This window comes from Erithacus rubecula, assembly GCF_903797595.1.
Source record: "Erithacus rubecula genome assembly, contig: scaffold_105_arrow_ctg1, whole genome shotgun sequence".
Taxonomy (NCBI): Eukaryota; Metazoa; Chordata; class Aves; order Passeriformes; family Muscicapidae; genus Erithacus; species Erithacus rubecula.
Window position 1 is genome coordinate 471,875 of NW_027636354.1, and position 22,677 is coordinate 494,551.

Sequence of the window (22,677 nt, forward strand, 5' to 3'; positions counted from 1 at the left end):
ATACTATCTTATCTTTTATTATATTCTATATCATATCATATCATATCATATCATATCATATCATATCATATCATATCATATTCTATCTTATTTTATAAAGCGAATCACAAACTGTATTTATGGAAAAAAGAATGTGCTAATAACGAACAAAAATATCCAAACCCCTTGGATTATATATTTCAGTCACCCAGGTATTCCCCACACTTCTAACCACTCATCCAAACCTCAATCATCCACAGTTAACTTCCTCATATTATCTTGCAGTTGTTTGATCTTGTCGTGAATGGATGCAGAATGATCAGAAAGATACATACAACACATCCAATCAAAATCCTCACACCCGTGCCCATGTGCTGATAGCAAAAAATCTACAGCAGCTCAATTCTGCAGTGTGGGGTGTCTAATGCTATTTACATCTGTAAGCATTTGTTTCAAAACAGTGGAAGTGATATTCAGCTGTTCATTCACTCAACACCTCAGCTTCTCAAGCGTAGCCAATGCCTGAGCAGCAGCAACACCTGGGGAAAGAACTGATGCTATTATTTGTGCCAGAGGACCCCAGAATTCCAAGCGATTGTACAAATTAGGCTCCAAATCCCCCATTTCTCTTTTAGCTCTTTAGCTGTGCCCTGCTCTCCAAAGAGTCTGATTCAACAACTCATGCATGCCAGGAGCAAACATAGTTAACTTTCAGAGGATATTCGGGGGCAATTTGGGTTTTTTTGGGAGTTCTCAGGAGTGTTACAAATGGACATTTCGATATGTTAACTTTTCAACCCTTGGCCATATGCATTTGCCTCTCGCTTGGTGAAAGCTGCTGTGGGCCAGGGCCAGCACCGAGCTGGGCTGTGTGGGCCAGGCAACGTGGAGAGTCTTGGTTGATCTTGCTGTGTCCCTGGCCTCAGCAAAGGCTTGGAGGATTTGCCTCCCAAGGCATCCTGCTCATTGGCTCTTCCTGTGCACCTTGGAGAGAACAAGGAGGGCATTTCTGGCAGCTGGGCATTAGCAGCCCTTCAAACGGGGGCGTGTTGTGGAGCAAGCCCAGCTGAGACACCCTGCGAGGAGCCAGCCCAGTGCTCCTTGCTCCTCCCTGCTGACACCAGATGGTTGATGTGGTTTTGGGATGAGCCCAGCTCCGTGACGGGGTGCTACGTGCACACGAGACAGCTGCCCCTGTCCCGCAGGGTCCCAGCAGTGCCTCGCAGTTGTCCTGCACACACATCAGGATGTGGCCGAGAGAGGTCCTGGAAGCTGAGGCAGCTGATTTGAAGTTTTTGCAGGTGCCTACAGGTCAAGGCCAACGGTGTTCCCTCAGGATGCAGCAGTCCTGAGGCTTCGCCCCAGAGCTGCCTGATGCTGCCCACTCCTTGTGGCACCAGTTGCTTTCCTGTGGAAAGTTCTACCTCTACCAAGAGCAAAGAGGGAGCTGGAGAAAGAGCTTGGCAGGCCACTCTCGATCCTTTCCCAGCCGTCCTGTTTCCTCCCTCCAGTCCTCAGACTGTGCCCATCCCTTTTGCTCCCCTTAGCTCATCCCTTTGCTTTGCTTTCCATCAATAAAGTTTGGCTTCTTCACTTTGCCTGCATCTCTGTGGAGCTCAAGCAGTGCAAATCCAGAGCCCTGGGACACACAGGCCCCTCCTGCCGTTCTGTTCCACGCCGTGTTCTGTGCAGAGACTCAGAGGAACGAGGGCAGATCAGGTTGGAAAGGTCTCTGTGCTGAAGCTTCAGTTCCACAACACTGTGAACTTCAAGGTCTTGCCTCAAGGCTGATGGCTGCTGCCAGCTTGGCCCCATGCCACCCACTGTGGACGTGGCCAGGGACAGGATGGCAGAGGGGCCGGGCAGACACCCCGCAGCGGCCGTGCTCCATCCTCTGGGGCATCCCGGGGCTTTCCCTGCCTGGGGAGCGCAGGGCTGGCCTGTGTTCTCTGCACATGAACGGTTGATCTTATCCACAGGAAACAAAATCAGCATCCCCGTTTCCAGATGTCAGTTAGGAGGAGGCGTTTGGCGCAACAAAGGCAGCCGGGCTTCTCGGTGGTGGCAGCTTTGGTCTGGCAGGAATCTTGTGCCATGTGGAATTTTAGCTGGCAGAAACCCACTCCCAGCTAAGGCCCCTGAATAGGAATGCTGGCTATTTTCCACTGGACAGTAATCTCACCATGCCAGTTTCCAGCTATCACTTAGGAGAAGGCATTTGACAGTCCAATGGCAGCCATGGTCCAAGGATATGGCAGCTTTGGTCTGGGAGAAATCCTGCGCCATATGGACTTTGAGAGGGCGGTAGCCCAGTCCCAGCTATGGGACCCTGATGGCTCTTTTCCATGGGAAACAAATCTAACGATCCCAGTTTCCTGATGCCAGTTAAGAGGAGGCTTTTGGCACTCCAACAGCACCCAGGCTTCTCGGTGGTGGCAGCTTTGGTCTGGGAGAAATCCTGCACCCTATGAAATTTTAGCAGGTGGAAGCCCAGTCTCAGTTAGAGGCCCCTGGATATCAACGATGGCTCTTTTCCATAGGAAACAAAACTCACCATCCCAGTTTCCTGATGTCAGTTGAGAGGAAACATTTGGTGCACAAAAGGTAGCCACTGTCCTAGGAGGTGGCTTCTTTACAGGGCACACACCCACAGATTTTTCTCTCTCGAGGCTTCAGAGAGTGCAGCCACACTTTGCCCTCTTCCCTTCCCCATTGGCCAAGGTACTCGGAAGTTGCAGCCTTCCCAACCCGTGTACCCCATATTCCCCCTTGAATCTGGCATTTCCCACCGAAGTTCAGAAGTTCAGCCTTGTGCAGACTCTTGTCTGGTTCAGGAGCCAAGCTGTGTGGGTCCAGTAACAAACCTGCTGCCCAAAGCTAGTAGAAACTTTACAACCCATTCAGAGACCCTAACAGCCATCCCTTCACCCATGAAGTGATTTGTAAAGACATTAGCACACATCTTTCCTCTCACATTGATGTTTCCTCTGCTGCTAACAAACTTTTAAAGACAGCCTTTGGCCTGACCTCTCTGCTGTTGTAGTTCCATGCACAGAGGTTGTTGTCTCTTCCCCCTTCCATGGGCAGGCCAGTGTTCAGCCATCTCCAGGACAGGAGGGCCCCACCCCACAGCACTGTGACGTAGGAAGACAAAAACCATCACTCCAAATGTCCCCCATTGTCCTTCTTCCCAGGCATGTGGCTCTGCCAGTGGGGTTTGCTGCTGGTTGCCACAGGAGAAAGAAGATTACTGTGATACTTTGGGGCTCAATGGAACCAAACATCCATTGTGACACTGCAGAGCCTCACAGAACCCAGAGTCCATGGTGACACAACAGGGCCTTGTGGAACCAAGGAGTCCAAAGGCCTAAAACAGATCTTGCATGGCTCTGCCTTGGAAAGAGAAACCTCCTTGGCACAGTCTCTTCAGAAAGAGAAAAGGAAGAAAACCCCTGTTTCCCTGAATGCTGCCAGATCTCCAACCAAAGCAGATCTCAGGTGATTGAGGACAGACAGTATGGGGTTGGGCAATGTGGAGCAAGGTTGTCCACACTGGATCAGACCTCAAGGTAGAGCTTCTCTGAGCAGGCTAGATCTCCTGAAGAGAAAACCTGGGTCAATACCAATCACAGAACGCTGCAATCAACTCTGCTCTGAAGAGAAACAGTAAGAAAAGACACTCTTTAAAATAGGAACACTTATTTCTAAGAAGCTCTTTAAAATATTTCTCCATAGCTCTAGAAAAAAACTTTTCTAATCAACTGCGCTGGACCAGAGGGAAAGAAAAGCAGAGCCATGGTTTGTCAGGACTTACTTGATCCCAGTGAGCCCCGTGGTGCATTTGGTGCTGAGCCCTTGAACCTCAGGGCCTGAGAAGAGATTGCACAAACCTTTCCAGGAGCCCCAGTCAGAAGAAAAACCCAAAGTGTCTCAAAGCATTAATGGGTCCCACTGAGGTCCATCTCCAACACAGGCTTCTCATGGACTCCTTGAAGGTGAGAATTTGAGGCCATGACTGCCCAAAAACCTCTCAGAGACTCAGAAAGTGCTATAAATAGACATGTTCAATTTTGTCCAATTAATCGTAACAACAAGGTTAAGTTTAGCAGCAATTTATTAATAACAGCAATTGTATATAAATGAATACAATCAAAATATATTAGTTACATAGATTTAAGTATATACAAAATCTGGCAGTGAGTAATTTAGTATAATTGAGGTTTTATTCGAATAAAGCAGAAGCAAAACTGACCAGGGGTACGGGCAGGGCCCTTCCTCTCACACCGTACCAAACCAATTGAGCTAAAAATCTCACTTACATACTGTTACTAATACATATTAATACAGAAGCTTCTGGAAAGCTCCTCCTCGCTTCTATTCCCAAAATCCATGTCCCTGTGATGTGTTGCCATGCGTCACCAGTGGTCGGGGTCTCTCCTCCTTTTGAGGTCTTGTTTCCGATGAAGACTCTGGGTCTTCCTCAGTGTTCTCTGTGTGACCTCGCAGGGAGTGCAGGTGCACTGAGCTTAGGGTTATATAATTAAATATATGTTCCCACAACAGGCCTTAGTCCAGTGTCCAGTGCCTGGAATGGTCCCAATTTGGCTCAATTTAAGGTCAAAAGTTTTATTTCTAGTTGCTGTTCTTAGACCTATATCCTTACTATCCTCATTCCTACCAAACAATTGGAGGATGATTCCATCTGCTTTCTTTAACCATTTCTTTTATGCTTTCTGCTTTATAACAATTAAATACAATTTTTCTATTGATTATAAAGCAACAATTTTGCTAATATAGTTCCAATTTAATTAGCATGAATCACATAAGAGTACCATGCCTGAATTTTTGAGGTACCATTTCTAAGTGTTTTGGGGGACCATTCCCAGGTGTTTTGGGGGAACATTCCTGCGTTTTTGGGAGAAATGTTTGTGAATTTTTGAGGAATATTTCTGAATTATTGAGGGAAAATTCTGGAATTTTTGTGGGATCATTTCTGGATTTTTGGGGACCATTCCTGGATTTTCTGGGGACCATTCCTGGGTTTTGGGGGAATATTGCTAGGGTTGCTGAGGGAATTTTGGGGAGCATTTCTAAATTTTTGAGGTACCATTCCCAGGTGTTTTGGGGTGCCATTCCCAGGTGTTTTGGGGTCTCATTCCCGGTTTCTTGGGCTGTCCCTGACCCCGTTTCCCGTGCCAGGTTCCCGGGTTCAAGGAGCTGTGCCTGTGCCCGGGCGCCACAACATCCCCTTGGTGCAGTTCAGCACCGAGGTGAAGGCGGCGCCGCCTGCGGGGCCCTGCAGAGCTCCAAGATCACCCAGAGCAACCCACAAAGATCTCCTGCACCAAAAAGTGATCCCAAACCTGAAAAAAACTTGCATGAAATACCTGGAAACTGTCCCAAAACATCCCAAATTCCAGAGCAACGCCTCAAAATCCCAGAGAAACACCACAAAACCACCCCTGAATACCCCAAAACTGCCCCAAAACACCCCAAAATCCCAGAGAAATGCCTCAAAACCACCACTCAATACCACAAAGCTGCCCAGAAATGCCCCAAATCCCTTCAGGCTGCCCCAAAATCCTATAGAAACACCACAAAATTCCATAGAAAGCCCCTAAAATCCCTCCAAACCATCTCTAAAATCCCTCCAAACCACTGCTAAATGCTATAGAAACACCCTAAAATCTCTCCAACCCCCCCTCCCAAAATCTCTGAATGCTGCCCCCAAAATCCCAGAATTGCTCAAAACCAGCCCAAAACACAAAAAATCCCAGAAAACTGTCCACAAATCCCATTGAACTGACCTCAAATCCCATGCAAGTACTCCAAAATCCCCCAGAACCGCCCCCAAAATGGTCCTAACCCTGTCCAAAACTTCCACCTGCCCCCACTACCCCGGGTAAGTTCAGCTCAGCCCAAATCCTCTATTTTTTCCCCAAATCCTCCCTTTTTTACCCCAAATCTTCCTTTTATTTCATTCTAGATCTTCCTTTTTTTTCCCCAAATTCTTTTTTTATCCCAAATCCCCATTTTTTAGCCCCAAAATTCTTCTTTGTATACCCCAAAAGTCCTTTTAAGACCCCAAATCTGCCTTTGCACAGCCCAAATCTTTTGTGCATTCCAAATCCCTTTTCCCACCTCAAAATCTCCTTTTCCCACCCGAAATCCCCTTCTCCCACCTAAGGTCCTTTCCTGTCTACACCAAATCCCTTTTCCCACCCAAAATCCTCAATGCCCACCCCAGATCCCCCTCTCCTCCATCTAAATCTCCTTTTCCATCCCAAAACCTCCTTCTCCTACCCCAAATCCCCTTTTCACGTTTCCCCAGGTGTTTTGGGGGTTTTTGGGGTTTTGGGGTTTTTTTGGGGGGTTTTTGGGGTTTTTCCCAGCATCATACCCAGGGTCTCTGCAGACATTGCACCAGGAGCTGCCCCCACCACAAATGAATCCCAAATCAACCTTAAATCAACCCTAAATGAACCTAGCTGTGCCCTCAGGGCTGGAGTGGTTTGGGGGGGGAGTTTTGGGTCTGGTGGGTTTGACCCCAAAGCTTGGGGAAGGGAGAGGTCTGATCCTAAAGTTTGGGGGGGTTGACACCCCAGGGTTTGGGATCAGAGGATTTGACCCCAGAATTTGGGGATCAGGGGCATTTAACCCAAATTTTGGGATCAGAGGGGTTGGACACCCCAGATATTTCAAACCCCAGAGGTTAGGAATTGGGGAATTGGACACCCCAAAGTTTGGGGTCTGGGGGGGGTTTGATCCTAAAACTTGAGGCCTAGGGTGTTTTACACCTCAGGATTTGGGGTTTGGGGAGGTTTGACACCAAATTTTGGGGATTTGGAGGATTTAACCCCAGAGTTAGCAGTTGGGGGCTGAGGTGATCCTAAAATTTGTGATCTGGGTGGGGTTTGACACCTCAGGGTTTGGGTTTGGGGGGTTTTTCACCTCAGAATTTGGCGATCAGGGGGGCTGAATCCCAAATTTTAGGATCAGAGGTGTTGGACACCCCAAATACTTCAAACCCCAACTTTGGGGATTGGGGGGTTTTGACCCCCTCAGTTTGGGGTGAAGGTTGAGATCAAAATGATTCCCTGGAAACATTGGCGAGACCGGGAATGGGAACAGGAACGGGAAGAGGATCAGGATTGGGAATGGGAACGGGATCAGGTTCGGGAACGGGATTGGGAATGGGAATGAAACAGCGATTGGGAATGCAATCGAGTTTGGGAATGGGAACGGAATCAGGATTGGGAAAGGGATCGAGATTGCAAATGAGATAGGGATCAGAAATGGGAATGAGATTGGGAATGGGAACGGGAACAGAATTGGGAATGGGAATGGGATTGGGATTGAGAATGGGAACAGGAATGGGATGAAGATTGGGAATGGGAACAAGATAGGGATCAGGATTGGAATGGGAATAGGAACGGGATCGGGATCGGACTGGGAATGGAAAGGGGAACAGTAAGAAGATTGAGAATGGGATCAGGAACAGGAACGAGTTAGGGACTGGGAACAGGATTGGGAATGGAAAAAAGTTTGGGAAGGGCAACAGGAATGAGATAGGGATTGGGAACAAAATAGAGGTGTTAAAGCCATGATATAAATAGGTGCCTTGGTTGGGAAATCTCAAATTGGACAACCAAAACCAATACAGGCAGGAACAACATTTCCTGGCTGGGAACTGGAATTCCAAACCCTGGCAGTGTGATCCATGCAGGACCATCCAGACTGGGATGATGGGGGCTGGGATCACATGGACTGGAATCCTCCTGACTGGGGCTGCACAGACTGGGACCAGATTGGGATTGTACAAACTGGGAACACACGGACTGGGATTGTACTAACTGGGAACACACGGACTGGGATTGTACAAACTGGGATCAAATGAACCGGGATTGTACAAACTGGGACCATATGGACCAGGATTGTACAAACTGGGACCATATAGACCGTTCTGGCTGCACCAGGACGATGTGAACCGATGGGGCCCCGCCCCACCCAGGGGTCCCTCCCAGTCCCGTTCGGGAGCGCAGCCAAAACTCCCCGGAGTGAATGCGGAGGTCCCAGAGAGTTCCCGGTGTCGGTCCCAGTCTTGGAGCAATCCTGGAGCGCTCCTGGTGCTGAATCTGATCCTGGTGTTGATCTCAATCCCAGAGCAGTGCTGGTCTTGGTCTCAGTCTCAGTCCTATATGGGTACTAGTCTCAGTGCTGGTTCTGTTTTCAGTCTTGGTCTCACAGTCTTGGAGTGGTTCTGGTCCCAGTGCTGGTTCTGGTGCCGGTGCTGGTCCCAGAGTGCTCATAGTGCAAGGGGTGGGGGGATGCGGGTCCCCCCGTGGTGGGGGTTGGGCTTCTCGGGCCGGGCCCTGCGAGCTCTGCCGGGGCCCGTGGGGACCGCACGGGGCCGGCGGCATCGGCGGGGGGACACCGGTTTGGGGGAGCCCCGGGAGAGCCGCGGCTTCCCTGAGTAGGACCCCAGAGAGAGGAGAGCCCCAGAACCCCAAAGCAGGACCCTGAGAGGGGGGGAGGGACCCCTGGGATTGCCAGGACCCCGGTGGGGGTCCTGGGGCTGGAGGGGCGCGATGGCCACAAAGGGGTTTGGGGGTCCCGGTGCCGGGAATGGCTGCTCCCAGTATGAGCCCGGTCACTCCCAGTATGATCCTGGTCACTTCCCCTCGGTGTCTTCGGGATCCCTGTTGCTCCCAGTATGAACCCAGTCACTCCCTATTGTGACACACTTTGGCCCCAGCAGGGTCCCAGTTGCTGCCAGTTCCTCCAGCTTTTGTCCAGTGTGTTCCCAGTTCTCCCAGTCGCCACTAGTACAGTCGCAGTCACTACCAGTATGATGCCAGTGGCCCCCAGTGGGATCCCAGCTGCTCCCTGTCAAGGCCAACATGACCCCAGCAGCCTCCAGTATGATCCCTGTGACTCCCTGTCTCTCCCACTGGATCCCAGTCACTCACATTTCCTCCTAGTTCCTTTCAGCATGATTCCAGCTGCCCACTGTCCATCCCAGTATGATTTCAGTAACTCTCAGTGTGATCCCAGTATGATTTCAGTAACTCTCAGTGTGATCCCAGTATGATCTGAGTCTCCCAGAATAGTTCCAGTTGTTCCCAGTTCCTTCCAGTATGATCCCAGTTGTCCCTAGAATGCTGCCAGTCCCCCTCAGCATGGTCCCACTCACTCCCAGTTGTCCCCAGCATGATCCCAGCTGTTCTCAGTGTGGTCCCAGTCCCCCCAGTAGAGTTACAGACACTCCCAGTATATCCCAGTTGCTCAGCATGCTTCTAGTTACCTCCGAATGATCCCAGTCTTTCCCAGTTACTCCCAGTTGCCTCCAGTATGACCCATTTCTGTCAGTTGCCCAAAGTATAGTTCTACTTACTCCCAGTATAATCCCACTTGTGATCTCAGTTCCCTCACCCTATTTCCAGTACCTTCCAGTTGATCCCAGTTGCTCCCAATGTGTCCATGTTTGCCTCCCAACATGAGCTCAGGAGCTCCCAGTAACCCCCAGTCAGGTTCCATTCACACCATTGTAATCCCAGTGGCTCCCAGAATGATCCCAGTATGGCTCCAGTCAGTCCCAGTATGGTCCCAGTCACTTCCAGGAGGATCTCAGACACTTCTGCTACAATCCCAGTCACTCCAGTATGATCCCAGTGATTCCCAGATACTCCCAGTGTTATTCCAGTCATGCCCAGAGTGACTCCCTGTCACTCCCAGTGTGGGTCCAGTTGCTCCCAGTCACCTACAGCATGGCTCCAGTCACAGCCAGCAATTTTCCAGTCACTCCCAGTCTGATTCCAGTATGATGCCAGGCAGTTCCAGTAGGATCCCAGTATGGCCCTGGCACAGGCATAGCTGCTCCCATTATTATCCAATGTGGTTACAGTTGCTCCCATTTACCCCCACTATAGTGTCAGTCTTCCCCAGTATATCCCAGTTGCTGCCAGCATGTTCCCAGTCACTGCCAATTGCCCTGAGTTTGTTCCAGCCTGATCCCAGTTGCTCACAGCCACTCCCAGTCACGCTCAGTGCAGTTCCAGTTGCTGCCAGTATGATCCAGTATGATCCCAGTGTCCCTCAGCATGCTTCCAGTAATTCCCAGTCACTCCCAGTGGCAAGAACAGGAGCCTGGGGCAGGCCCATGGCCCCTGCCCGGCCCCAGCAGGAGGGAGGGCTCTGAGCCCAGGGCTGCTGGCAGGATGGGCTGCTGTGCCCAGCTGGGGGCCCTGAGCAATGCCCAAAGCCTTGTGCTCTCTGCAGCTGGCCAAGGGCAGCAGCAGGGCTGAAGGGTTCGTGTGGCACAGGCAGCCCGAGCTGTGGAGCCCTCAGGCCCCCGTGGCAGAGGCGCCCTCAGGAACGGCACCGGGACTGGCACCGGCTGTGGGGATTGGTTGTGGCTTTAGATCTTCCCAGAGCAGAGCAGCTGCTGGCTGCTGTAAAGTTGTTTCTTGTCAAGGCACGTCAGGCTCCAAAGGCAAAGAGCCCAAGGCTCTCCAGTCCCTGTTCAATCTCTCTGCCATAAAGTCCCGATGGAAGCAGGAGCAGCTCTCTGCTGCAAGAGGTCGAAGCTGCGGCTGGTGCAGAGTCTCCAGAGGCAGATGCTCCCTGGCCTTTCTTCTTCTGTTCTTTTCATATTCTTGCTCTTCTTCTCTCACATGCTGGTAGTGGTGATGATGATGGTTGTGGAGGAAGAGAGAGCAACGAGAGAGGAGCAAGAGGGAGCTCTGGCTCCAATACACGGATTTTTATTGACAAATTACCCAGTGAGCCAAAACTAGAAACCTGAAGCATTTCTCCTAAACCTATTAGAATTCTGGTTTTCTAATACGAACATTTACGTCTAAGTTGTGCATGTGGCCTATCTGTTTAATGGGAAGAATGTAAAAAAAAATTTATTCTATTTTTATTCTGTCGAGAACTGTGCTTTTAAGCTTTCAATGCAGCTTTGTATTTTTTACATGAGATTCTACTGCTTTTACTTCTTAGGACATTTAAAACATATTTCTACCTATTTCACACTATGATTTACATTTCTACATCATATCTATGTAACTTAATATTTCTACTTCTTTAAACCTTAGAGATCTATGTCATGTTGGTGTGGCTTAATATAGTTCATTTCTGAAAATGTTTTGAATTTAATTCTTCTATTCTGTTCTCTCTCAGAGGGACTCAAAGAGACTTCTGTATTACACATTCCAACAACTGGGAATGGGGACAGGCACTGGGAATGGAACTGGGAATGGGGACAGGGACATGGAAACAGGAGTGAAAACAGGAACCGGGAATATGGAAATAATAACTGGGGAGATGATATGAGAAGGGGATTAACAACATAGGACAAGGAATGGAAATGGGAATACAGGAACAGGATTGGCAATGGGAATATGGGAAGGGGACTGGAAATATAGAAATGGAAATATGGGAATGGGAGTAGGACTGGGAATACAAAAAGGGAAAAAGCACATGGAATATTGGACTGGGAATATGTGAACGGCAACCAGGCAGAGAATACGAGACACGGACAGGGAATGAAACCAGGAATGGGATTTAGACTGAGATTGGAGCAGGACAGGAGTGACAGTGGGGTGAGATGGGAATGAGCCAGGGGCAAGGGGACTGAAGGGTGGAGAGGGGGATCCTGGACAGGGGACAGCAGGAGCTGGGACAGGGGGACATGGGGACAGTGTCAGGGCAGTGGGTCGTTGATCAGTTGTGCAAGAACCTCAGCCAGGGTCTCCCAGTGCAGCTGGAGCTGCTGGGCCTGGGGTGCCCAATGCCCTGAGCAAGCCCCAAGGACTCTTTAAATCCCTGGAACGCAGCGTTCCCCACATCCCCTGGAAGATACCCCCATGTCCCAAACATGTTCTTTTACCCCAGTTCTGGGTGTTTTGGAACGACAGGGAGAAATGCAAAGAAAATTCAGGGCATGGGGAGCCAAGAGGATGTGGAGCCCCCAGCCAGGTGTCTTCCCAACATGGATCAGCAGCACCAGGGCTCAGGGGGGCTCTGCCCACCGGGATTCACTGGGGATCATCGAGCACGGATCCTGCCATGGGAATGGAGCTGCAGCAACGCACGAAGCTCTTCCCACACTCAGGGCACTTGCAGGGCTTCCCTCAGTGGAGACTACGTTGGTGTCTGGTCAAGTGAGAGCTCTGTGAGAAGCTCTTCCCACACACAGGACACTTGTAGGGTCTCTCCCCAGTGTGGATGCGCCGGTGGACAGTGAGGGTGGAGTTGTGCTTGAAGCCCTTTCCGCAGTCATGACACTCATAAGGTCTCTCATCCCAGTGAGTACGATAGTGCAGGACAAGATTGCTGCTTCCCCGAAACCTCTTCCTGCATTTATCACACTCATAGGGCCTCTCCCCCGTGTGGATGAGCCGGTGGATCATGAGATGTGAGTTGCACTTGAAACTCTTCCTGCAGTCAGGGCAGCAGAAGGGCCTCTCATCCCTGTGTATGCGAGAGTGCTTGAGAAGATTGGAACTGGTGTGAAACCTCTTCCTGCATTTATCACACTCGTGAGGCCTCTCCCCCGTGTGGATCCTCTGGTGCTCAGTCAGGTGTGAGCTCACTCTGAATCTCTTCCCACACTCCCCACACTCATAGGGCCGTTCCCCCGTGTGGATTCTCTGGTGTCTGATCAGGTTCGATCTCCTCCTGAAGCCCTTCCCACATTCCGAGCACTTGTTGGGCTTCTCCCCACGGTGAAGCTGCTCACGCAGCCCCAGCTCCGAGCTCCGGCCGCCTCCCCGGCCCGGGCTGGCTCTTTCCTGCTGGGATCCCCGGGCTGTGCGTTTGCAGCCCCTCCTGCTGCGGGATCTGCGGGGCTTTTCCTCCCCGTTGCATTCCTGCGCCGTTAAGCCGCTGCAAACGGCCTCTTGCCCGAGGCTGTGCCGCGGGGATTTGTCCTCCCTGCTGTCCGTGCTCAGCTCCTTGTCTGGGGGAGGAAGGACAAGGACAGGATGGGATTTGCCTCCGTGCCAGAGGCAAGGGCAAGGAGATCCCCCCAGGGCTGCGCTGCAGCCGGGGCCGTGCTGGGCTGGGAGATGGAGCAGGACACAGGGGGAAAGGGGCACTGACTTCCTCCTCACCTGCCTGCAGCTCCTGCACCATCGACCTAGTTCTCATGGCCTTCTCCTCCTCAATGCAACCAAAGGTTTGGGAAATCCTGGTTTGGGGGAGAAAACAAGGGCTGAGCGTGTTGGGTTTGATGGTGGCACTGCCCAAGAGCAGCTGGAGCAGTCAGCGCCCCTTTCAGCCTCGGGGGCCTGGAGCCCGCTCAGCACCAACCTCCCGCACCCCTCCAGGCTGCCGGGGGTCCTCCGGCTCCGGGATCGCCCCTCTGAGCTCTCCCCGCTCCGGGGCTCGGCTTTGGGCTCCTGCAAACCAAAACATCCCCTGAACAGCAAAATAAAACCCTCCCGGAGCCCCCCATGATGGATTTGGGGCGAGCTCCCCCTCCCCGCTCACCTGCGGGTTCTTGGGGGGGCGATTCTGCCGCTCCCGGGGGACGCTGCGGTCTGTGTGGGCGGGAGAAGCGCGTGGTTCCAAAATCGCTCCTCCTTTTCCTGCCGCTCCTCCTGTGTCCCTCCTCTTCCTCCCGCTGCTTCTCTTCCGTCTCTTCCCCCTCCTCCTCTTCCTCCTCCTCCTCCTCTCCCAGCGATCTCCCAGCGCAGCCAGAGCCGCTGGAACTGGGGTGCCCAACGCCCTGAGCAACCCCCAGGTCCCTCCCAGGACCCCTCAAATCCCTGGATCCGAGCGTCCCCCGCATCCCCTGGAAGATCCCCCCGTGTCCCCAAGCAGGTCGTTATTTAACATCTCTATTTTTACCCTGGTTTTGGGTGTTTGGGAAGGACAAAGAGAAATGCAAAGAAAATCCAGGCCACGGGGAGGGTATGCAGCCCCAGCCAGGTGTTCTTCCCAATACGGATCAGCAGCACCAGGGCTCAGGGGGGCTCTGCCCACCGGGGGTCCCTGGGGATCATCCAGCGCGGATCCTGCCATGGGGATGGAGCTGCAGCAGGGCACTGTCTTGGTTTAAAAGACAGGTGTCTGCTAAGGAGCTCTGGAGCTCCTCTTGAAACAAAAAATATAAACTCCCTCCCTCTAAATTAATATGACTTGGAAATTGAGGAGCTCTCAGGCAAAGATATGGGATTTAGAATAGCAGTTTTTCACTGAGAAAATGAAAATAAAAGTCTAGTAATATAAAGACCAAAACACTGGCAAGGTCAGAATGCAACCTGTAACCCTGTTGCTCAGGGTGTTGGTTACAGTCTGAATAATGGTACCTGTAGTTTTCTTGGAGTGACAGATGTGGTTTTGTTGAAGCAATGATTTTGGAGAAGGATGTAGTTACTTTTTTAACATCTAGTGGTGATGAAGATAGGCCTGGTCTTCTTCTGGGAATTTAGTGGGAAAGGCTGCTCTGATGTTTCAAATTTCAGATTTTATTTAGGTAGGAAATACTTGGCTTTTCTCCTTGGGTGGGGCATCTCCCATAAGGTATAACTCCTTGTGGGGAGGAGATCTGAGGATGGGTCATGGAAGAGATAAGGAGCCCTGCTCCACCTGGTTTCAGCAGATGGTGATAGAATGTATACTTCTGCTTGCATCTTGCATTGCAACTTCAGACATGATCTACTCCTTATTCTATTACCATCTGCATCCTACCTGAATTAATACCTTCTTTCAACTCTGCTATATATTTTTATCCACAGTGAAACTTTACACACAGTTCTCACTTAAGATTAGGTTTTTCTGTGGTACTCAATGGGTTTCTTTATCTTTCTGCATTACCAACTAAGTGTAACTAGGATTTGAGCAAAAACAATTGTACAGATTGTTTTGCCTTTGCTTGAGGTGGGCCTAATCTAAACAGTCTTAAAATACCTTTTATGTGCACTACAGAAACTTTATCCCCATCCACTGTGTGCAAGTCTTCAGACTGGGCAGGACTTGCTTGAGTGATGGGCTCTCAGGTGTTTGCTATTTAGGTGGCTTTTGCTAAGTTCATTTCTCAATTTTTGGATGTTTCCCTGCCAAGTGCCTTTAGGGTAATTTGAAGTAGTCCGTTGTACAGTTCAACTTTCCTGGCAGCTGGTGTGTGATAAGGGATATGATCTATTTATTCAATATCCTGGTTTTTGGTTGAGGTGTTTCTAAGGCTGTTCTTGAAATGGGTCCTGTTGTCTGACGATTCTCTCAGGGGTGCTGTGTCTTTATAGGACTTGCTTTTTTGGGCTTCAGATGGTGTTTTGAGTAGTAGTGTGAGGTACAGTGTAGGTTTCTAATGATCTAGTGGTGGCTTCTACAATTGTGATCACGTAGCACTTGCCTTGGGGGGTTTGAGGCAGTGTGATGTAGTTCATTTGCTGGGCTTCTTTATACTTATATTTGTCCCCCATATTAAAGAGGCTTTATCTGTTTGGCTTGCTTGATTTTAGCACATGTCTTACAGTTGTGGATAACTTGAGAAATGCAATTTATAGTTAAATGTGATTTTCAGTTTTGTGCCTACTTATAGGTGGCATTTTTGCCTTGATGGCTTGAGACACTATGGGCCTACTGAGCTAGGAACAACTCTCCCTTATTTTGCTAATTTGAATGTATTTGTGACATCTCTATTTTTGCAGCTTGGTCTACATGCTCCTTGTTTTAGTGTTCTTTATTAGCCTGACTTTTGGGGACGTGGCCATCTACATGATGGACTTTTACAGAGAGTTTGTCTGAGTGGCAATGTTTTTGCACTCATCAGCAGCTTCAATTGGTTTTCCTTTGTGTTGCTAGCTGGTCTTTTTTTACCTTTCTGTCTAACTCCACAGAGCATTGGTTACTATTTATGATTCAGTATAAGGGTAGAGCTTTGGCCAGTTCTCTCTTTCAGCAGTGTTCAGGGTCAGCTGAATGGCTTTGAGTTCAGCAAGTGCACTTGATTCACCTTCTCCTTCAGTAGCTTGTGTGACTCGTCGTGTGGGGCTCCCTGCGGCCACTTTCCACTTCTGGTTCATCTCAACCATGAGACAGAAACTGTCAGTGACAAGAGCACAACGTGTTTCTTGTACTGGTAATTGGTTGTATGGTGGAGCTTCTTAGCTTGGGTTACTTGTTTCTGCTCCTTTTTGTTAGTGAGACTAAAGTTTTTATCTTGTGTCCGGTTTTAAGTGTTTTTAAAATTTCAGGGTGATTTGTGTTTCTAATCCGGCCGTGCTGTGTGATGAGAGCAATCCATGGGCTCCATGTGGTGTGGGTGGCGTGGTGGGTAGAGGAGCCTTTTCATTAAACATCCACCCCAGCACCGGGAGTCAGGGTGCCAGGAGGAGCTGTGCTTTTGTGATAATTTCTTTTGAAGTGGCTTGAACTTTCTTCTTATAGGCAGATAAGATTTTGTTTGGTTGTTTTTGGTTTTTTTTTTTTTTTGGTGAGTGTAGTTTGCTTTTGACTTTCTGTAACTTTGACTCTAGAATTCTAGTGTTTGGCCTCGAGTCTCCCCAGGCACCTTCTGCTAAAGGCTCCAGGACAAGCCATTGTTCTTGGCTGCAGAGTAAAGCACATTCCTCACCTCTGGTCCTGTCTTGACTGGGCCAAGGGCACTGCATGAGTGATTTTCTGCTTGGTCTGGGTGAAGGTTTGTTGCTGTTCAGGGCCACAGCTGGAATTGTTCTTCTTAGGGTGACCAGGTAGGGAGGGCTCACAATCTGGCTGCACCCAGGAATGCATTCTCTACAAACCTAAGGCCCCTAGGAAAGCTTGTGTTTCCTTCTTGCAGGTGGGTGGAGAGAGTGTGATGATCTCATAGATCATTTCAGTGGGGATCTGGCTCTGTCCATCTTGCCACTCTACTCCCAGGAACTGGATCTCTCTGCTCTTCTCCATGGCGAAACCTCCTTCCAGCAGAATCTGAATGATCCTCTCTTTTTTCTCAAATACTTTTATTGCCCTGTTCCTCCACACAATGATGTTATTGATGTATTGCAGATGTTTTAGAGCTTTAGCCTTTTCCAGTGCAGCCTGGATCAGCCCCTGGCAGATGGTGGGGCTGTGTTTCCACCCCTGGGGCAGTCAGTTCCAGGTGTACTGCACGTCCCTCCAGGTGAAAGCAAACTGAGGCCTGCACTCTGCTTCCAAAGGAATGGAGAAAAATGCATTGACAATGTCAATGGAGCCACTTTGCTGCCTTGGGCTCCAGCTCCTCCTGGAGATCCAGCGTGTCCAGCACGGCAGCGCTCAGCACTGGAGAATCAATGACTGGGAGAGAGAGGGGGTCTACTGACTGCTGATCAGAATCCAAATTTACTCTCAGCTACAGGTGCTTATATACCATTTTTAGGAAAGCTGGTAATTTTTTACTACATTGGTTGGGTTAAACATCACACAGAGAAGCTTACACATTTTGCAACATTTCTATCTGATTCATTCTTCTTTCCTGTCACCAGTCTTGATCCAATCTTCATGGAGTCTTCAAAGCTCTGTTTGCTCTTGCCAAGACATCTTGTTTATCAAGCTGCTTATGCTAATTAAATCCACAGTGCTCTGTCTTAGCTCCCACAGTGGAGTCACTTCATTCAAGGCACAACAGCCTACAGTCAATTTCTGTTGTCTGTCAGACTTGCCCACAGGCAAACTGGGGCTGTTGAAGGGTGAGTGGGTTTTGCTGAGCACCCTCTGACTTTCTAGCCAAAATTTTATGGGTGGGGATAATGATATTTGGATTCATCTGATACTGCTGGCTGTGTGCTGTTGAGGTGTGTCACGATCCGCCCAACCTGATCGTGAGTCGTGACTGGTTCTTTTATGGATCTCAGTGCGCAAAAGACACAGCAGGGGACAAAACCAGTTTACATTTGCAGAAATGCACTTTATTTAGTGCCAACGGAAATGCAATAGTGGGACAGAGATAGAGAGAGAGAGAGAGAAAGGGGGTTGGGATTATAGCTACCAAGATGGGCAGACGAATCCTCGTGGAGCCAGCCAATAGATGTCTGTTGCCATCTGGGAAGATCTCGGGGGTCTCCTCTGAGAAAGTCACTTTTATAGTCCTTTCCTAAAGCGAGTGGCTTCTGGCCAAAAGGTGGAAAGATTTATGGACTATTGTATGTGGAGCTCGTTACACTGAGGAACAGGTGGAAACAAGATGCTTCAAGGCACACACCAAACCATCTTTGTTGTCATGAACACACGCAGGTCAGCCCATACTGACCAGTCCATTGTTCTTCCATCTGTGGGTGCTTTGTTGAGTCAGCGCCCCATGACTAGTTGTCATGAGAAACCAGTCCTGGTAGGCATCACCTGCGGAACAGTCACTTGGTGTTCCTCCCATCCCTGGCCAGCGCAGGCCTCAGGCGAGGTTCGTTGGGCAGAAACAGACGAGAGGCTCACATGGACTCTCACACAGGGCTCAGCCCAAATGGCTCTGGGAAGGACAACATCTCTCCTGGAGGCACTGGCCCAAGGACCCACAGCCTGCTGCCTTGCAAATCTCCGGGGGAGATCTTGGTTCTCCAAGACATTTTGGGGTGGATTGAGGGAAAACTCACAGAAGCCTCAGCAAGCTGAGACAATTCTGGGTGCAGGAGGAGCAAAATGCTGGAGTTGGTGAGCCACATGCCACTCTTGGGGAGCATGACTAAAGGACTGGGTAGCAAAAACAAGGGGGGATTGGCAGCAAATCGCAAGGTTTGACCCATAAGAGGGCCAGTGGAAGGAATGCCTGAAGAGGCAAAGTAGATGAAAGGCAGCATTTATGTTTCTTGGCTCTTTTCCATGTGGTTGGGTAGCTGAAGCCTGTGTCCCTTTGATCTTGCAGGAGGCTCTGCAGATGTTGCTCTCAGGGGGGCCTCCAACACCTCAAGGCCACCCCTTGGCTGATTATCATTACACAGGTAACCAAAGCAGAGCTTGTTCCTTCACTCACAGATGCTGCCGTCACCTTAGCTGCCATGTCAGGCGTTTACGCTTCAACAGCAACACCTGTACAAGGTCTCATCTTCTCTGGGGGCGGGGAAAGCAGCAGCATCTAGTCCTTCAGCCTGACTTCTTTCCCGTGCTTTTTGCCCTGGGCAATGCCTGCTCTTGCCTTCCTTACTTTCTGAAGGAGCAGACGTGCACAGGTGAATGATGGATAGCGCCAATTGCCTCTTGGTGGCCAGTGGGATCTACCTCAAGGGGCAAGAAGCATCAATTTACCTGCTGCTTTTATTTGCCAGGCTCTGACAGATGGACACCTGAGGAGAAGGAGTCCTTCCAAAAGGCTTTTCACACCTATGGCAAGGATTTTCATCTCATCCAGAAGCAGGTAAAGCCATAGGACGTTCTTTACACTGGCAGATCATAAGAGGGAAATGTTGCTTATTTCTGATTCCAAATACTGCAATTCAGTCTCACTCTTCTCCTAGATGAAAAATATTGGAATAATAGAGATATGGGGCATCCCTTTTCCTGCGGATGAAAATCCTGTGTGAAAGCAATGATTGTGCCTCTCCAGCCCTTTCCTCCAAGCTCTTTTGGAAGACACAGTTTTATTCTGTCACATTTGTCGCATGCTTGTGCTGCTGCTTCCTCAACATATTGTGCCGGGAGGACTGGAAGGGAAAGAAAAACTGTGCTGGGTGGATTTGTTCTTGATCTGTGCATCACATGTGTTATGCATTACAGAGAATAAGACATGGCTTTGCACGTGGCAGAATGCCTCTTCTACTCCCTATTTATTTCATTCTATGCCCTACTCCACTTACTCCATGCTTTTACTTCCTCCTTTTCCCCATGCTCTACTTCTTCTCCCACCCACACTACAGGATGGCCATTTCACATTCCTTCTTTTTCTTTCCACAACAGATTCCAAGTAAGACTGTGGCACAGTGTGTGGAGTACTACTACTCCTGGAAAAAAGAACATAGACTTGCCCACACTCTTGCTCAGGTGAGTGGGAAGAAAGTCAAGACAAGCCAGCAGTGTCAAGAAACTGAGAGAAGGGGACAAAACCTGCTGGTAAGCCATGCAAGACGCAGCTCTGCCAGGTCCCGTGCCCTGGGAAAGGCAGAGCAGATGCTGCCATGATCTTCATTGTGCTGCTTCTCTGAAATAGGGAATTCTGGAGCACCCCTTTGACCCAACACAGCAGCACCTTCACCAAAATCGGCTTTGACTCTCTGTAGACTGCCTTCCCAGGGGCTGGCACCCTCACTGATGCCAATCAGATCCTTCATTTCCCACCATTTGCTAACATCTCCAATCCTGACTACGTTCATGGAGATGCTGCAGATTTTCAGGGATCTTTTGCAGCATCCCAGCAGACTCCCCAAAAATGACGTGCCGGTGCTGTGCCTCCGCTCCAACTATTCTTACAGGAAAACTCGATTTTGCTTCACAGAGAGAGAGATCATTTAGGGGAATAGAAACTGGGTAACCATGGGTCTTCACTAATTGGACCGAATTGAAAATCCATTCCATAGGTATTTGTGGAGGAAACATAAGGATAGAGAGATGTTAGGAAGAGAAGTATATTAAAAAAATGTAGATCTGAAGACAGTCACGGATTTAACCCAGGCCTGTGGGCAGTAGAAAGGAAGTGATTTTTCCTGCAAGGTGCTGTGTTGACACCCCACCAGCACAGCCCACCTCCAAATCCAGGCATTTTCTCAGCTCTTCAGGGTTTGGAGCAATTTCCTTAGGCCAAAAGATTTTTGCGCTGGATGCTCTGATTTCCAGCTTTGTGGGAGGAAGGAAATATTGATGAGGATTCTTTATTTTCCAGACGGTGTGTGAAGCAAAGAGGAGCCAAAGCCCTCCCAGAAAGGAGCGTGGGGAGACAGGCAAGAGAAGGTGCAAGAGGGCCCGCAAGGCGGAGTGTCCCTGCTGCCACCCGGCCCAGCCGCCCCGCTCGGCGGGAGGCCCCTTTCCCTGCGGGCAGTGCCAACGGTGCGCAACTTCTTCCTCTGGCTGCTCACAGCCCGGGCCCTGGCACTAAAACACGCTGGCCCTTCCCAAAGGCACCACGGGGCAAGCCCAGGGCACTTGGAGGATGGCCCCTCGCAGCCGTGCTCAATGTGCTTACAGCCCGATTTCAACCCAAACTGCTCACTTAAAGCCCAGTATTCAGACTGGAACCTTGCCATGCCCCAACAAGGCACAGCTCAAACAAGTAGGAATAGGCACACCAGAGTTTGTTTTGATGCTGCTGGTGGAATTCAAAAGAGGTTGAGGAAAAAGAGAAAGAAATCGCAAGGAACTGAAACAACAAAGATTCATGGTGCTGAAAAATTCATCTAGGTGTCTCAGCCTGGAAAGACAGAGAAATACAGAGAAATGAAAATCTGGGAGATGGGTTTAATGGTGTGCATTAGATGAACAATGGATGGTTTGTTTCCTATCTTCCAGGGTGTTTGCAACCATGAAGGAAAGGAACACACACAGGAGAAGACATCGCCCACGGAAGGAAGCAGAGCCTCTGGCTAAGAAGAAAAGACCAAATTAGCCCTGCAGCTCTCCAGGACTAGCAAGAGTTAGTCGTCAAGAGGACTAGATAGAAATAGGATTGTTTCTGAAGATTTTAGGCTGCTTTATTCTTCTCTTTAGTTTACTAGATAGGCATTTCTCAATTGATTAGCTAAGATTTGTTAGTATGATTAGAATTTGATTAGTTGTATTAGATGTATTCGTAAATGGAAGAGGTTTGGTGTTGTTGGCTATGCTCCTCCTTTCCTCATTTAGTCTGTGGTAAGACAAAAGCTGTCTTGTTCATTAAACCAAAGTTTGTTCAGTTTTGTCTTTTGTCTGTATGAAATCCTCAAGCAATGGTTGTTCCATTTGTTTGGTGTTACAAACACAGCATTTGCCCTGAGAGAAGAATCTGGGCACGTGCCTCCTCCCGCAGGCCCAGCCCCTTGCTCAGCTGGTGGGACTTACAAAGGTGTGTCCCCATTCCTGCCAATGGAATAACGGTGGGGTTTCATCCTTTGATTCCTGAAAATCTCACCTGGGACTGCAAAGGGAGGCTTTGTTTAATTCAGGCAATTGGGTCTAAATGACTTGGCCTTGTCTCACTATGCTTGCAGGGATAAAAGCTGCAGGCTTTAGTCCTTTAACCCAGCAACAAAGCTTTCTTGACTTTTGGTGCACAGATGGACTTGGCCACATCCAAGGACTTTTCTAACCTCTCTGATTCTGTAACATTAATAGCCACATGCACTAAAAAAGCAGTAGTTCAGTTCAGTTTCTCCTGAAAGGACCAGCCTCCCACTCCGGGCCTTGAGCAACCTCCTCATCTGAAGCAAAGTGCGTGTGAACATTACCCTCTCACTTCTCACAGCTTTGGCATCGGCACCAAAGAAGCATCAAACTCGCCCCTTTAGCTGGCCCAGGAAAAGGCATTCCCTGGCCAGGCTTTGGGAGCTGGGAGCACGGAAGGAGGGGTGGCAAGGCAGGGGCAATTGCCAGGCTGCTTCTGGGACACTGACACAGGCTTGCCCTTGTCTGATGGAGCCAGGCAGCATTTGGAGCCTACAAAGTATTGGCTTTGCAGTGGGCCTTGCTACAGCTGCCCCTCCCTTTGCTGCTGTCTGTGTAACAAGCAGCCTGGGAAGGAAGCAAGATTTGCTTTTGCTTAACATCAGGCAGGAAAGCAACCCAACTTGCTAAGTTTTGTCCTGTCTGGGACATAAGTAGGAAAACAAA

The 22,677-nt window shown here is 49.6% G+C and overlaps 1 long non-coding RNA gene across 2 annotated transcripts; it reads left to right on the forward strand.

Annotated features, from left to right (window-relative positions):
* The first annotated feature begins 19,180 nt into the window (after window positions 1–19,180).
* Window positions 19,181–21,408, forward strand: LOC306815202. Of its 2 annotated transcripts, none has more exons than XR_013777346.1 (3): window positions 19,181–19,300; window positions 19,840–19,923; window positions 21,382–21,408. It is a non-coding gene; the product is annotated as an uncharacterized lncRNA (long non-coding RNA). The 2 variants fall into 2 exon arrangements; XR_013777347.1 differs by lacking the exon at window positions 21,382–21,408 and adding an exon at window positions 20,759–20,789.
* The last annotated feature ends 1,269 nt before the right edge of the window (window positions 21,409–22,677 follow it).